Here is a 17433-nt window from a genome sequence, read left to right on the forward strand (position 1 = left end):
TCTCTCAAAGTACTTCATGATGACGGAAGTGAGTGCTACGGGGCGGTAGTCGTTTAGCTCAGATACCTTAGCTTTCTTGGGAACAGGAACAATGGTGGCCCTCTTGAAGCATGTGGGAACAGCAGACTGGTATAGGGATTGATTGAATATGTCCGTAAACACACCGGCCAGCTGGTCTGCGCATGCTCTGAGGGCGCGGCTGGGGATGCCGTCTGGGCCTGCAGCCTTGCGAGGGTCAACACGTTTAAATGTCTTACTCACCTCGGCTGCAGTGAAGGAGAGACCGCATGTGGCAATGACCCCTGCATTTTTTTGGGCACCTCCCTGCAAGGGCAGGCCCCCCTACCTCATTAACAGCTATCTTTGGATGGTGGAGACTGTTGTATTGAAAAGTATGGCTACCTCTTGGGCTCTGTTCAATGGCATCTCATTATGGGAGATTTGCATTTTGGCACGTACAGCCACCCCTTATACTTTAATAAGGTCTTTACCAACTGGATGTCTCTGCACCTTTTTTTGTGGCATCTGAGGGATGATGCTGTTTCAACTACACTGGCTTCGGAGAGCATGTCTGCATTATGGGAGTTGTCCCATAGTGAGACATCAAAACAAGTATTTGAAATAGAACTCAAGATTACTTACGTAACCCCGATTCTATGTGAATATGAATGAGATCGCAAGGAAGATGAGCAAGAGTGCAAGTAGGAGAGGCATGCAGTTTGGCGGGTTAAAGGCTCCCTTTATGGAGAGGGGCTCTCATTCGCCACTCGACTTGTCGGTCTCCAACAGCTGTGTGATTGGATATTTTGAGCTTATGGACACACCCAGGCGCATCCTGTAAGTAACCTAGAGTTTTCGCAAGCCCTTCTCCTGTAGTGTGTGGTGTGTTTGCATGTATGTGAACCACTGCCCATTTTTGAAATTGAAATACAATACTTACCGTACCATTACCGTTACCATGGCTCAACATTTTTACAACGAACCAATACGCTTTTCGAGCTATTCGTGATGCTGAGAAACATGAACAAAGTCCTGGAAAGGCCACTGTGGTAGTTAAGACTAGCCTAACACTAACGGCCATTAGCATTCACCACACCATCCACAGTCCTCTCAGTGGCATTGTTAAAACACATTTGTTTTCCACCAACAACAAAAAACAGCCTCCTCAACCACTCGTTTGAAAGGGAAAGGGTATGTAGTTGTCCGTCAACCTGCCCGTCTGTATATATTGGATCAGAGAAGAGAACTCCATATTTTAGCGATTTCTTTAATACAGTATGTCCTGTGAGGCCCAAACTTGGTTCTGTGAGGTTGTATAGAGCAGCTATTACTATTCCTGTGTGCTCTGCCCTCCAGCAACACTTGGCAACAATGTAAGGCTGAGAAAAGGTTGTCACTTGTTTTCAACCCTTCTCTCTCTACCATGAAGCTAGTGTGTGTGTGTGTGTGTGTGTGTGTGTGTGTGTGTGTGTGTGTGTGTGTGTGTGTGTGTGTGTGTGTGTGTGTGTGTGTGTGTGTGTGTGTGTGTGTGTGTGTGTGTGTGTGTGTGTGTGTGCGTGTGCGTGCGTATGTAGGTGTGTGTAGGTGTCCAAATGCCCTTAAAGTGGAATAGGTGTTAATTGGTAACATTTTTCCACGTACATTGTTACTTAATACATGACATGTTGCATACATAAGTGTTAACCATTAACAGCCTTTGCACCTATTCACTTTAAATGTCACTCTGTAGCGAAGGGAAGCAGAGGCCCCATGAGTTTCAAAACCACCTTTGTTTTGCTGCCAAACGCTGCCCACACACCCCTGCCAGGACTTGTGGTATTTCAACCCACTTGCTGTTGCTTAACAATACAGCAGTTGATAGGAATACGAGTGCGGTACTACAGTAAGAAGCATAAGAACAGTATGATTCATCGTCAATAGCAAAAACATCCTTTGGGTGGTGCAACTAAAGGGAGTACTTGATATTCAGAGCACAGCTTAATGTCCATGAGGTAAAAAAAAAAAAAGAAGAACAAAATAAAGCTAGAACCTGTTGAATGGAGCAGTGGTTAAGGTATTAGAGACCGAGTGAGCCGTGGAAAGCTCACTCTTCTGAGTGACAAAACACATTTCACCGCAGTAAAAAGTTTGTGCCGTGTCATCACTCTCAAAGTGTTTAAGACAGTATTTACGCACACATATACTTTGCAATACATTCACCTCAAAAGGATCACAAAAAAAACGTTGAAGGATATTTCTATTTCACTTATTTTGCAGCATGGAATTAAATGATCAAGAGTCAGTTTTCGTCATCTTAAAAAAAAAAAGGTAATATACAAGCTGAGCGTGATAAACAACTGGGTAAGCCTGGTTCTTTTTGGGAAGAATGTGGGCGTTTGTTTTTCCCTACACAATTTGTGAAAATCTCCATGGCAACAGTTCATAATTTCCACTCTCAATGACGCACCAACAAACAAACACACCTCAAAATGTAATTTCGTATTAGAACGATGTTTCCCTATGAAGAAATCAACAACTGAACATTTCACATTTGAATTTTGCATTTTCACGTTAGAAAACTCCAACTGTGAAAATCTCACTTCCACATGTGGAATTGCAGACTCACATGTGGGGTTGAAATAATGTTATTCTCCTCACATATGAAAAGATTGTGTTCACATGTTGCAGTAGCAATGTTTCCACCTGTGGAATTAGGGTGACAATTTTAAAAGGCCAAATGCAGGACAAGGAAACGATTTTGCAAGACATTTGCAAAACAGTGGACAGAATAATTGTTTTTGGGGCAGGTTAATGGATCACATTCAAATGGCGACATAGTTCTGCTGTCTGAAGGTCACTGCGTGTAAAAAGGGGCAATCCTTAGTTGCTACATCAGTTTTTGGACTTATAAATATGAACCCATAAATTCTTGAAGAATACACTGATTATACAAAACATTAAGAACAACTGCTCTTTCCATGACATAGACTGACCAGGTGAATCCAGGTGAAAGCGATGATCCCTTATTGATGTCACCAGTTAAATCCACTTCAAATCAGTGTAGATGAAGGGGAGGAGACAGGTTAATGAGGGAGTTTTAAGCTTTGAGACGATGAAGACATGGATTGTGTATGTGTGCAATTCCGAGGGTGAATGGGCAAGGCAAAGAAATGTAAGTGCCTTTTGAACAGGGTATGGTAGTAGGTGCCAAGCGTACCAGTTTGTCTCAAGAACTGCAACGCTGCTGTGTTTCACGCTCAACAGTTTCCCGTGTGTATCAAAAAACGGTCCACCACCCAAAGGACATCCAGCCAAGTTGACATAACTGTGGGAAGCATTGGAGTCAACATGGGCCAGCATCCCTGTGGAATGCTTTTGACACCTTGTAGAGTCCATGCCCCGACGAATTCAGGTTGTTCTGAGGGCAAAATGGGAGGTGTACAACGTATAAATGCCTCGTGAGCTTAGCTTAACTCATACCCCATCAGAACACAAAATATAAGCTTGTTTACACCAATGCTTGTAAACAAAGTAGATGTAAACAACCACTATATAGTTGGTCGGTCCCTCGATGGGAGACCAGCTGTAGCTGGAAGTAAGAAAAAATAAACATCACATGGGGATTAATTTTTTCACAAGGGAAAACTTCACAGGTGTCCAAAAACCACGCCTGAAATTTCAACAACAACAACAATTTTATATATATATATAATATACACACATACAAAAAAATAGTGTGTGTGTGTGTGTAAGGGAAGAACACTATATCTTCCATGTGTCCATATCAATAATTCCATACAAATTCATATTTTATGAACATCAAAACTGCACCAGAAAGGCTGCTATTGTGAGGTTCAAGCAAGCCCGAGATATTTAGTGCTAACCCAAAGTAGGTTAAGCAGATTTGGTCCTCACAACATGATGCAGATCCCAGTCACTCACCATTGGGCCTGTCCCCAAGCAGTGCTAATGATCCTTCCTGCAAACAAGCTGTCAGTTTCACTCACTTCTCCCCACAAATGTAATATTTTTCACTGGAATGTAGCTGGGAATAAGCCATCAAACCTTAGGCAGTACCCCCCCCAAATGTAAAAAGATATAGATTTTTATTTTATTTGAATTAAATCGAAAATAATGTTAAACAGAGGGCCAAATTCAAATCGATGGCCACCTCTATTTCTTAGAAAAGGGACTTTACTTTTTTTGAGCAGCCCAAGTAAACATACTTCATTTCTAAACGGACTCCAGTTAAGGACTCCAACTGCATGAACATTGAACTGCACCACAGCCAATAGCACATTACTTGATCACCGATGTGGCACTCCTGAGGGGTTGGTATCACACACACACACACCAGGTAAAATAAGGGGCGAAAAACGTGATTCCCAGATATAACAACTTCCCACACCTGCACCTTATACTACCAGGAGAATGTTGACCCATCCAGGTCATGATGAAGCCCACACACAAACAGATACAGCAGGCCAGGTAGTAAGTGACCCTTTTCCCTAAAGAGACAATAACAAGCTCCACACAGACTATAGCTACACTGAACTGCCTTGGGCATTCAGTGACATCAAGAGTCAGATGTACAGTAGCTTCAGTAAATCTGTATCAGAAATTATTTTGGCTCCTCAAGCAACCATACAGTAGGGTGCCATTTTCACCTTAAAGGCCCAGTTCAGTCAAAATGCATTTTCCCCTGTGCTTTGTATCATATTGTACAACTGCTGATGAAAATAACACTGTAAAAGTTAGAAGAAAAAAAATGTTAGTGCTATTTCCAGCTGGTTGAAATTACAATTGAAACAATACAATCTAAACAGCAGGTTTTGCATGGGTGGAGTTTTGGCTTGCCTGATGACATCACCAGGCGGTATACTTCAACAGACCAATAACAAAGAGAGTTCCAAACCTGTTTGCCAATAACAGCTAGTTTTCAGGTTACATAGCAGTCCAATTGGGCCCTTCACTCAGACCACCTCCAGACAGTCCTAGCAAAATTATAACATTTTAAAAGGAAAACTATTCCAGTAAGGTACTTAATTGTTACCCAAAAATGATTTAACATTGAGATTCAATGCGTGCTCATAGAACAGGGCTGTGGAAAGCTGAGCGAAAATGGAGGAAATCTAAACTTCTGGAGGATCTATCCTCCTTCCACTCCTTCTCTACATCTGCTGCTAAAGCTGCTTTCTATCACTCTAAATTCCAAGCCTCTGTCTCCAACCCTGGGCAAGTCTTTTCCTCCCCTCCACCGTCTCTTTGGAAAAAAAAGGTTGACGACATGAGCTCCTTATTTACACAGCCTACGGAGTCCACTGGTCCCACTTACACAAAACTACCCTAACAATTGTATTCGTTGCGTACACAGATTAGCAGATGTTAAAGCGGGTGCAGCGAAAAGCTTATGTTTCTAGCTCCAGCGGTGCAGTAAGTGTCTAACAGTAGAATACCAATACACAAATAATCCCAACCCACCCCCCAAATGTAAAGAATTATAAAAAATTCAGAACAAACAATATCAGAACGAGCAATGTCAGAGTCCGGAATATAAATATGTATAGACAGGATGGACGATATATAAGTAGGAAAATATACGTACAGCAGTAGTTCAGTAGGATGAGCTATGTCGAGAATACAGTGTGTACAGCGCCTTCAGAAAGTATTCCAACCCCTTGACTTATTCCACATTGTTGTTATAGCCTGAATTCAAAATGGATTCCAAAAAAAAGTCCCCCTCACCCATCTATACAAAATATCCCATAATTAAAGTGAAAACAGGTTTTTAGACATTTTTGCAAATGTATTGAAAATGAAACACCAGTGTCTGGTGGAAAGCAGACTGAACCAGGTTTTCCTCTAGGATTTTGCCTGTGCTTAGCTCTGTTGTGTTGCATTGGATTTACCCCAAACATTTGTATTCACGACAAAATGTTAACAGCTTTACCACTGTTTTTGCAGTATTACTTTAGTACCTTGTTACAAACAGGATGCATGTTTTGGAATATTTTTTATTCTGTACAGGCTTCCTTCTTTTCATGGTGACATCCCTGAGCGGTTTCCTTCCTCTCTGGCAACTGAGTTAAGGAATCCTGTATATTTGTAGTGACAGTGTATTGATGCACCATCCAAACTGTAATTAATAATGTCACCATACTTAAAGGGATATTCAATGTCTGTTTATACCCATCTACCCCAATAGGTGCCCTTCTTCGCGAGGCATTGGAAAACCTCCCTGGTCTTTGTGGTTGAATCTGTGTTTGAAATTCACTACTTGACTGAGGGACCTTACAGATAATTGTATGTGTGGGGTACAGAGAAGAGGTAGTCATTCAAAAATCATGTTAAACACTATTATTATCGACGCAACCTATGTGACTTGTTAACCACATTCTTACGACTGAACTTATTTAGGCCATAACAAAGGGGTTGGATACTTACTGATTCAAGACATTTCAGCTTTTCATTTTTTATACATTTTTAAGAAATTCAAAAAACTATAATTCCACTTTGTGCAGGCCAGTTCCAAAACTCAATTTCATCTAAAGTCAGGCTGTAACAACAAAATGTGGAAAAAGTCAAGGGGTGGGAATACCTAACACATAAACTCAGCAAAAAAAGAAATGTCCTCACTGTCAACTGCGTTTATTTTCAGCAAACTTAACATGTGTAGATATTTGTATGAACATAAAAAGATTCAACAGCATACAAACTGAACAAGTTCCACAGACATGTGACTAACAGATATGGAATAATGGATCCCTGAACAAAAAAGGGGGGTCAAAATCAAAAGTAACAGTCAGTCAGTCCACCTCCAAATCAATCCCGCTCCAGAGTACAGGCCTTGGTATAACGCTCATTCCTTCAACAATAAATGCAAATCCGACCATCACCCCTGGTGAAACAAAACCGCAACTCATCAGTGAAGAGCACTTTTTGCCAGTCCTGTCTGGTCCAGCAACGGTGGGTTTTTGGTCCATAGGAGACGTTGTTGCCGGTGATGTCTGGTGAGGACCTGCCTTACAACAGGCCTCCAATCCCTCAGTCCAGCCTCTCTCAGCCTATTGTGGACAGTCAGCACTGATGGAGGGATTGTGCATTCCTGGTGTAACACGGGCTGTTATTGCCATCCTGTACCTGTCCCGCAGGTGTGATGTTTGGATGTAGCGATCCTGTGCAGGTGTCGTTACACGTGGTCTGCCACTGCGAGGATGATCAGCTGTCCGTCCTGTCTCCCTGTAGCGCTGTCTTAGGCATCTCATAGTACGGACATTGCAATTTATTGCCCTGGCCATATCTGCAGTCCTCATGCCTCCTTGCAGCATGCCCAGGGTACGCAGATGAGCAGGTACCCTGGGCATCTTTCTTTTGGTGATTTTCAGAGTCAATAGAAAGGCCTCTTTAGTGTCTTAAGTTTTCATAACTGACCTTAATTGTCTACCGTCTGTAAGCGGTTAGTGTCTTAATGTCTTAACAACCGTTCCACAGGTGCATGTTCATTACTTGTTTATGGTTCATTGAACAAGCATGGGAAACAGTGTTTAAAGCCTTTACAATGAAAATCTGTGAAGTTATTTGGATTTTTATGAATTATCTTCGAAAGACAAGGTCCTGAAAAAGGGACATTTATAAAGTTTATGAAGTTAGAAATTGATTAGCTTAATTTCTCAGATATCAAATAAAATTAACAAAATAATGTTGCAGGAACGCTAGTCTTAACTGTTTTTAACTACAGAAACGATTGTTCAATGAGTATATATACTGTGCATATGGCAGCAGTCTACAGTCGTGGCAAAAAGTTTTGAGAATGACAAATGTTAATTTCCACAATGTTTGCTGCTTCGGTGTCTTTAGATATTTTTGTCAGATGTAATTATACTTCAGGTCTCCATAGTAACAAGTGTTTCATAAGTGTCAAAGGCTTTTATTGACAATTACATGAAGTTGATGCAAAGAGTAAATATTTGCAGTGTTGACCATTCTTTTTCAAGACCTCTGCAATCTGCCCTGGCATGCTGTCAATTAACTTCTGGGCCACATCCTGACTGATGGCAGCCCATTCTTGCATAATCAATGCTTGGAGTTTGTCAGAATTTGTGTGTTTTTGTTTGTCCACCCGCCTCTTGAGGATTGACCACAAGTTCTCAATGGGATTAAAGTCTCGGGAGTTTCCTGGCCATGGACCCAAAATAACGATGTTTTGTTCCCCGAGCCACTTAGTTATCACTTTTGCCTTATGGCAAGGTGCTCCATCATGCTGGAAAATGCATTGTTCGTCACCAAACTGTTTCGGGATGGTTGGGAGAAGTTTCTCTCGGAGGATGTGTTGGTACCATTCTTTATTCATGGCTGTGTTCTTTGGCAAAATTGTGAGTGAGCCCACTCCCTTGGCTGAGAAGCAACCCCACACATGAATGGTCTCAGGATGCTTTACTGTTGGCATGACACAGGAATGATGGTAGTGCTCACCTTGTCTTCTCCGGACAAGCTTTTTTCCGGATGCCCCAGACAATCAGAAAGGGGATTCATCAGAGAAAATGACTTTACCCCAGTCCTCAGCAGTCCAATCCCCGTACCTTTTGCAGAATACCAGTCTGTCCCTGATGTTTTTTCTGGAGAGAAGTGGCTTCTTTGCTGCCCTTCTTGACACCAGGCCATCCTCCAAAGGTCTTCACCTCACTGTGCATGCAGATGCATTCACACCTGCCTGCTGCCATTCCTGAGCAAGCTCTGTACTGGTGGTGCCCCGATCCTGCAGCTGAATCAACTTTAGGAGACAGCCCTGGAGCTTGCTGGACTTTCTTGGGCGCCCTTGAAGCCTTCTTCACAACAATTGAACAGCTCTCCTTGAAGTTCTTGATGATCCAATAAAATGGTTAATTGAGGTGCAATATTACTGGTAGCAATATCCTTGCCTGTGAAGTCCTTTTTGTGCAAAGAAAAGATGACGGCACGTGTTTCCTTGCAGGTAACCATGGTTGACAGAGGAAGTACAATGATTCCAAGCACCACCCTCCTTTTGAAGCTTCCAGTCTGTTCTTTGAACTCAATCAGCATGACAGAGTGATCTCCAGCCTTGTCCTTGTCAACACTCACACCTGTGTTAAGGAGAGAATCACTGACGTGATGTCAGCTGGCCCTTTTATGGCAGGGCTGAAATGCAGTGGAAATGTTTTTTGGGGATTCAGTTCATTTGCATGGCAAAGAGGGACTTTGCAATTCATTGCAATTCATCTGATCACTCTTCATAACATTCTGGAGTATATGCAAATTGCCATCATACAAACTGAGGCAGCAGACTTTGGAAAATTTCATATTTGTGTCATTCTCAAAACTTTTGGCCACGACTGTACAAGGTGCAGAGTAGAGTACTGGGCGGTAGCCAACTCGTAGTGATGACTGTTCAATCAATCAAATGTATTTATAAAGCCCTTCTTACATCAGCTGATGTCACAAAGTGCTGTACAGTAACCCAGCCTAAACAGTTTGATGGCCTGGAGATAGAAGCTAAGGGTCTTAGGGACACAGCTGAATTTCTTCTTTAGCCACCATCACAGTGTCGGTGTGGAGGGATCATTTCAGGTCGTCAGTGATTTGCACGTTGAGGAACTGCTTTTGACCCTCTACACTGTGACCCGTCGATGTGGGTCGGGTTGTGCTCTCTCTGCTGTTTTCTGTAGTTCACGATCATCTTCTTCATTTTGTTGACATTGAGGTAGAGGTTATTTTCCTGGCACCATTCCACCAGGACTCTCATCTCCCTGTAGGCTGTCCCGTCGTTGTTGGTAGTCAGGACTACACCTGATGTGTTGTCAGCAAACTTGATGATTGAGTTGGAGATGTGCATAGCCACGCAGTCATGGGTTAACAGGGAGTACAAGAGGGGGCTGAACACACACCCCTGTGGGACCCCCATGTTGAGGATCAGCGTGGCGGAAGTGTTGTTGCCTACCATCACCACCTGGGGTCGGCCGTCAGAAAGTCTTGGACCCAGTTGTACAGGGAGGAGTACAGGCCGAGGGCCCTGAGCTTAGTGATGAGCTTAGAGGGCAATGTTGTTGTTGAAGGCTGAGCTGTAGTCGATGAACAGCATTCTCACATAGGTATTCCTCTTGTCCAAGTGGAATAGGGCAGTGGGCAGTGCAATGGCAATGAGGCATCCGTGGATCTGTTGGGGCAATATGCAAAGTGTAGTGGGTCTTAACTAGCCTTTCAAAGCACTTTATGATGACAGAAGTCAGCGCTACGAGGCGGTAGACATTTAGTTTAGTCACCTTCACTTTCTTGGGTACATGAACAATGATGGACATCTTGAAGCAAGTGGGGACAACAGACTGGGATAGGGAGAGATCGAATATGTCTGTAAACACTCCATATCGTGTCTGGCTTTCCCTTTATCTCCGGAATAGTCTGGAGTCCCTGCCACATGCGTCTCATCACAGGATTCTCATCCCCTCGCTCTCCAGATGAAATCCTGCGACTAGTGATTTCCAGCCGCCCAACAACCTGCCCACTCGACCCCATCCCCTCTTCAGACTCTCTCTGGAGACCTTCTTCCATCAGCAACTGACCACTGGCTGCATCCAAAATCACTCCCTTCCTCAAGAAACCAAAACTCAAACTCTCTGATGTCAAAAATAACAACAGATCGCTATCCCTTCTTTCTTTTCTTTACAAAACACTTGAGCATGCTGTCTCTCTCGTTATCACTCTGAGAATTACCTTCTTGAGCCCAACCAGTCAGGCTTCAAGACGGGTCACTCAACTGAGACTGCTCTCCTCTGTGTCACAGAGGCTCTCCGCTCTGCCAAAGCCGACTCTCTCATCTATTCTCAGCCTCCAAAACCTATCTGCTGCCTTAGCCAACGTGAACCATCAGATCCTCCTCTCCACCCTCTCAGGGCTGGGCATCTCAAGCTCTGCACACTGCTGGATTGCATCCTACCTGGCAGTTTGATCCTACCAGGTGGCGTGGAGAGGATCTGTGTCTGCAATACGTGCTCCCATTACTGGTATCCCCCAGGGCTCGGTTCTAGCTCCTTTGCTCTATACACCAAGTCACATCCTCTCATGGTCTCTCTTATCATTGCTATGCAGATAACACTCAACTACTTTATCATTCCCCTCTGACACCCAGGTGGCGACACACATCTCTGCTTGAATGTCGGCCCACCACCTCAAGCTCATCTTGACAAGATGGAGCTGCTCTTCCTCTCATCACGGTTGACTACTCCAGTGCCCCCCTCCCCCCCAAAGAGAGCAAAGAACCTAGGAAAGACCCTGAACAGTTCTCTGCAAACATCAAAAAAGTGACTCGCTCTTGCAGGTTCAACATCTACAACATCTATAGAGTATGACCTTTCCTCACACAGGAAGCAGCGTAAATCCTAATCCAAGCACTCCTCATATTCCTTCTTGCCTACTGCAACTCTCTGTTGGCTGGGCTCCCTGCTTGTGCCATTAAAGCCCTGCAACTTATCCAAAACTCCGCAGCCCGTCTGCTGTTCAACCTTCCCAAGATCTCCCACGTCACCCCGCTCCTACGTACACTCCACTGGCTTCCAGTCAAAGCACACATCCACTACAAGACCATGGTGCTTGCCTAGAGAGCAGCAAGGCGAACTGCCCCTCCCCACCTTCAGGCTATGCTCAAACCCTACATCCCAACTCTGAGCACTCCGTTCTGCCACGCCTAGTCTCTTGGCTGTCCCACCTCTACAGCATGTCAGCTCCTGCTCAGGCTAGTCAAAGCTTTTCTCTGTCCTGGCATCCCAATGGTCCCTGCCCATCTTCCCGAAAACTGATAAATGACTAAAATGTCAAATGCAAATGTAGATTTAAAAGACTGCTATGCAAGAGTGTCTAACCTCGTTGTCTAACCTTGTAAAATAAAAAATTACATTATATTACATTTATTGAATGCAGTCACTCCCCTTAATGTATTCTGAAGATTTTATGACTCTCGGACCAAGAGCATTTATTCAAAATAGCTTCAGAAGTTTCCTAATTGTATGTTCGTTAATAGGAAAATGTAATTTTTTTCCATTTCCTGAAAAGATGAGGTTTTGGAGATGGTTTTCATGAGACAGCGACGGTATGTTTTCCTTCTGTAGGGATGTGGTTTCTCGATGCTGTAGATGAAGGAACAGGATCAATTGTCCCCCAAGCGCGGGTGACTGGTTATTTAACATATCAATTGGTTACTATATTAATATTTCATTCATCTAACACCTGTTACAAAAGGTAAATCAGGCCTTGGTTAAAGATTAGGCCTCTCGCTTTCACCCATGGCTGATAAGGGCAGACGATCATGACAAAGTAACACCACACTTCATGTTTGACCACACCTCTCACCTAATCAAGCCTGTGAAGTACTAATTTTGAACATTCTTGATATATTATAAAACCTGCACGACTGATCGAATACTTAGCTTGTTGCGCATCTTTGATTGATACATTTTTTTTTTTTAAGCTGATGAAATAATAACAATTGTTTACACATAACAGTCTAAGCCGGGGAAGGGGGACTCTAGTAAGCTACACGGAATTGTTAAGGTCATACCAAGGATAATTTAGCCATTTTAAATCTATAAATCATTTTATGTTTTGATGAAACATTTATTAGCCCAACATTTATTATTATTAAACGCATGAAATAATAAGGTCCCCTTTCTGGAACAGAAGGGTTTTTCTTAAAATTGTAGTAATAGTAAAGACATCAAAACTATGAAATAACACATATGAAATCATGCAGTAACCTAAAAATGAGTTAAACAAATAGCCTCCCTTTGCCTTGAGGACAGCTTTCCACACTCTTGGCATTCTCTCAACCAGCTTCATGGGGTATTCACCTGGAATGAATTTCATATAACAGGTGTGCCTTGTTAAAAGTTCATTTGTGGAATTTCTTTCCTTCTTAATGCATCTGAGCCAATCAGTTGTGTTGTGACAAGGTAGGGGTGGGAAACAGAAGATAGCCCTATTTGGTAAAAGACCAAGTCCATATTATGTCAAGAACAGCTCAAATAAGCAAAGAGAAACTGTAACGGATCTCTTCGTCGTCTGACGACGAGTATGAAATATTGGACCAATATGCAGCGTGGTAAGTGTCCGTCATAATGTATTGACTGAACGCACAAAACAAAATAACAAAATGAAATGGAAACAAAACAGTTCTATAAGGTGACAGACACTAAACAGACAACAAACACCCACAACCAAAATGGGGAAAACAGGCTACCTAAGTATGATTCTCAATCAGAGACAACGAACGACACCTGCCTCTGATTGAGAACCATACTAGGCCAAACACATAGAAAAAGGAACATAGACTACCCACCCCAACTCACGCCCTGACCAACCTAACACAAAGACATAAAAAGGGAACTAAGGTCAGAACGTGACACCATCATTACTTTAAGACATGGTCAGTCAACCCGGAAAATTTCAAGAACTTTGAAAGTTTCTTCAAGTTCAGCCGCAAACACCATCAAGCACTATGACGAAACTGGCTCTTATGACAACCGCCACAGGAAAGAAAGACCCAGACTTACCTCTGCTGCAGAGGATAAGTTCATTAGAGTTACCAGCCTCAGAAATTGCAGCCCAAATAAAAGCTTCACAGAGTTCAAGTAACAGACACTTCTCAACATCAACTGTTCAGATGAGACTGCGTGAATCAGGCTTTCATGGTCGAATTGCTACAAAGAAACCACTACTAAAGGACACCAATAGGAAGAGACTTGCTTGGGCCAAGAAATACAAGCAATGGATGTTAGACCGGTGGAAATCTGTCCTTTGGTCTGATGAGTCCAAATTTGAGATTTTTGGTTCCAACAGTGTTGGAGCGAACCATTAAGGAAAGCTCAGCTTTACATATAGATAGGTTTGGCTGCTGGGCTGAAGTAGCAAGGACATGCACATTAAGTGAAGATGATACCCAGGCCATATGACACCCAGACCATACTATATTTAAGAAAGAATACCTTAACCAAGACCATACATGCATTTATGACAGCTGAACGTGCTGTGCTCAGCAGGATACAGGAAGAAAGATAGGCAAGATAACTGATGACTAACACGTAAAACATAAGCATGCAATACATACATTATTTTTTAGAACATGGAAAGAGTTCTGTCATCGTTGTAACCTAACCAAAAGCAGATATGAGCGTTAGTGGGCGTAAACAAGCAAAGAACTCAGAATAGGAATTTAATGGGGGCAGACGAACTAAGGGGGAGTAACTTTATTTACATATGTGATGTACACAAATACTATGTATGTATAAAAGCAGAGCCAGTGCTAAGAAGGGGCGGCTGTTCCGCGGACCAGCACGGCTCTTAATAACTTGTATTAAAGTCTACATTGAATTCACAAAGTTCTTCTGAGAGTATTATATTTCTGAAACAATTATCCACGACAACAGCCGTGTCTTTGTGAGATGCAGAGTAGGTCACTCGGATGATCTCCGCATGTGTGCTTCCCACCGTGAAGCATGGAGGAGGTGGTGTGATGGTGTGGGGGTGCTTTGCTGGGGACACTGTCTGTGATTCATTTAGAATTCAAGGCACGCTTAACCAGCAAGGCTACTATAGTATTCTGCAGAGCTACGCCATCCCATGTGATTTGCACTTAGTGTGACTATCTCTGGTTTAAATTGACCCATTTTTTAATGGGAATTTGTGTATTATGCTAATTAGATTTCCGTGGGGTCGTGGTCATCGACTCTAGGCTAAAGGATGGAAAGAAGCATGAGTGACTTTGTTTATTTCCAGAGGCTACTGTCTTGCATATGCTGGCATGCTTGTTTAAGTTTGTTGTCCAAAAACTATAGTTATTTAAGGTCAGATCAAAATCTAACGTTTCTTTTTGCGTGTAAAATGTGTCTTCGGTCATGGCAGTCCCGTGGAAACAGAAGGTTCATAATTGTACAGTTACGTTTACTCCATCACAGTTAAATCATGTAATCATGCATATGTCCAAGATGAACAAGGTTCCATGTAGATACTACGCCTAAAAGACAGTTAAGTTGCCATTCAATAGATGCTGAAAGTTGTTAAGTCTGGAATGTAACATATGATCTCTGAAATGCGTTTTTTCCATGATCAGGCTGCAGAGGTCAGGCTGTTGAACTTGTTGTGGAAATCAGAGGGTAACCATTAGTACACTTGGTGAGATAAGGCAGGAATACCACGTGGTACCAGAGAAGTTCTATCTGCTTACAATTAGTGTTAACCATGTAACTTCACACCAAACTTGAAAATGAACTGAATTTACTTCAATTTCAAAAAAGACCCCTGTCTGGGGAAAAAAACATGCACATAAACATTGAGTCTGATTTTGAAGTTGGCAGATAAACAAAAAATAATGAATAAATATATAACGCGGAGTAGCTGGCAGCGGCACTATAGAGATGGAGTGTCAGGGCATTTGTGCTACTTTCAGCATTTGCCTCCAAATTAGGCCAAAGGAGTTGTGATGTCATGGAAAACCAGAATAGAATTTTACAGAGGGGTGTCCACTCCTGCAGGGGACCAGTTTCCATGGTCAGAAACAACGATTGAAACAACCAATTTCTCAGGCATTTCACACATTCAGCACCTAGGTACACATGAATTGCACACACTCACGTGAGCGCACACACACACACACACACACACAATATCAAAATGAAACGAAACAATTATTATCTCCCTCAGTGGACCTTTCATTGTGTTGAGGGCAGAATATCCCTCAATGAAAGACTTCCTAATTGAGGCAATATTCCTGTAATTTCCCGAACATAAACACACACTTGCCACTGTATAAGTGTACATATTTGTGAAGTGCCTTGTGTTTATTGGTGTAGTGTGTGTCAGAGTATTTGATATATCACTGCACCACATTTCTCCACTTCTTTAAGCAGGACTGCAGAATTATGTGGAACTGTCCCAGAAACAAGGTACTTCCTTGGCTCTATAATGCTGAATGGACATAGTGCTGTACCTCATGCTGAACACAGAATGTAGTATGGTCCATTTGTTATACTAAGCACCACACTAAGATATATCAGCAGTAACAAGCACAATCCTAAAATCAGCCCTTGCTGACTGTAAAAGAGGAAAATAATTTTACCCAACAATCCAGTGTGGAGCAGGTGCACTGTCGAGTGCCTGTCTGTCAAACGTCCCAATGTTCAGCCTTCCCTGTGGAGCACGGTAGCATACTATCAAACCAGTCCTCCGAGAATCCTGTCCCTCCTCCGGGATTGGCTCGCTCTTCTAGAGTATTCCCACTCCGTATCTCCCGTTCAGCTCTCCTCCTGTCCCCACTTCCTCCTCTGCAGCAGTAACGGCCGGTGCTCTAGTGGATGTGCTATCACTGAGAGAAACCTCTCGAGCAGCACAGTGATTGGGGGGGGGTCGTGGAAGCTGCTCTCTCTCAGTGACGGAGCCTGCGAATGCAGCACCAGGGACCTCTGCCAGTTTCCAAGCCGTATGCAGTATTGACGGAGTTGCTGGGTGGATGCTAACATGGCACAAATTCTCACAGTGTTCGGCTCTCTTCCCCCCTTCCTCTTTCACTCTCTCCCACACACACACACACACACACACACACACACACACACACACACACACACACACACACACCACACACCCCCTCCTGCTTAGATCCTTTCAGCATCGCCTTCAGATACTAAAGACCTGACTGCCAGTTAAGCCTGTTTAAAGACTGGCTGGGCTCCCCCCTGCACTGGCTGGTCTGCCTGGGCTCCCCCCTGCACTGCCTGCTTGCCCTGCCTGCTTGGTCAGACTGGTCTCATAAACTAAACATAACATAGTAAATGTAAATCCAGGACAGTGAAATGAGCATGATGTTTAATTTTTGTTATTTTTTAAAAACTTTTCACCCCTTTGTCGTGAAATCTTGTCCCATCACTGCAACTCCCATACGGACTCGGGAGAGGCAAAGGTTGAGAGCCATGCGTCCTCCGAAACATGACCGTGCCAAGCCGCACTGATTCTTGGCACACTGCTCGCTTAACCTGGAAGACAGCCGCACCAATGTGTCAGAGGAAACATTGTACAACTAGCAACCGTGTCAGCATGCATGCACCCGGCCCTCCTGATGGGACAAGGACATCCCAACTGGCCAAACCCTACCCTAACCAAGACGATGCTGGGCAAATTGTGCGCCACCTCCCAGTCACGTCCGGCTGCAACACAGCCCGGGATCGAACCCGGATCTGCAGTGACACCTCAGCACTGCGATACAGTGCCTTAAACCGCTGCGCCATTCGGGAGGCCCTAGTATGATATGTTGGTTGCGTGCTCAAATCTCATCACTGAAAACTTTAGCATTATAGCTATTAGCAACTAGTTAGTATGTTAGCTAACCCTTCCCCTAACTGTAACCCTAACCTACAGTGGCAAGAAAAAGTATGTGAACCCTTTGGAAATAGCTGGATTTCT

The 17433-nt window shown here is 43.3% G+C and overlaps 1 protein-coding gene across 2 annotated transcripts in view; it reads right to left on the reverse strand.

Annotated features, from left to right (window-relative positions):
• Nucleotides 1–16349, reverse strand: part of LOC118358053 (apoptosis-inducing factor 3) — a 37891-nt gene extending 21542 nt beyond the window's left edge. Inside the window, exon 1 of one of the 2 annotated variants that reach the window (XM_035735446.2) lies at nt 16097–16349. The gene's annotated coding sequence lies outside the window, so the exon portion shown is untranslated. The remainder of the gene's footprint in view (nt 1–16096) is intronic. The other variant, XM_035735448.2, reaches the window with a different exon arrangement.
• Between the last annotated feature and the right edge of the window lie 1084 nt (nt 16350–17433).

The sequence above is a fragment of the Oncorhynchus keta genome, chromosome 25 (assembly GCF_023373465.1).
Source record: "Oncorhynchus keta strain PuntledgeMale-10-30-2019 chromosome 25, Oket_V2, whole genome shotgun sequence".
Lineage (NCBI taxonomy): Eukaryota > Metazoa > Chordata > Actinopteri > Salmoniformes > Salmonidae > Oncorhynchus > Oncorhynchus keta.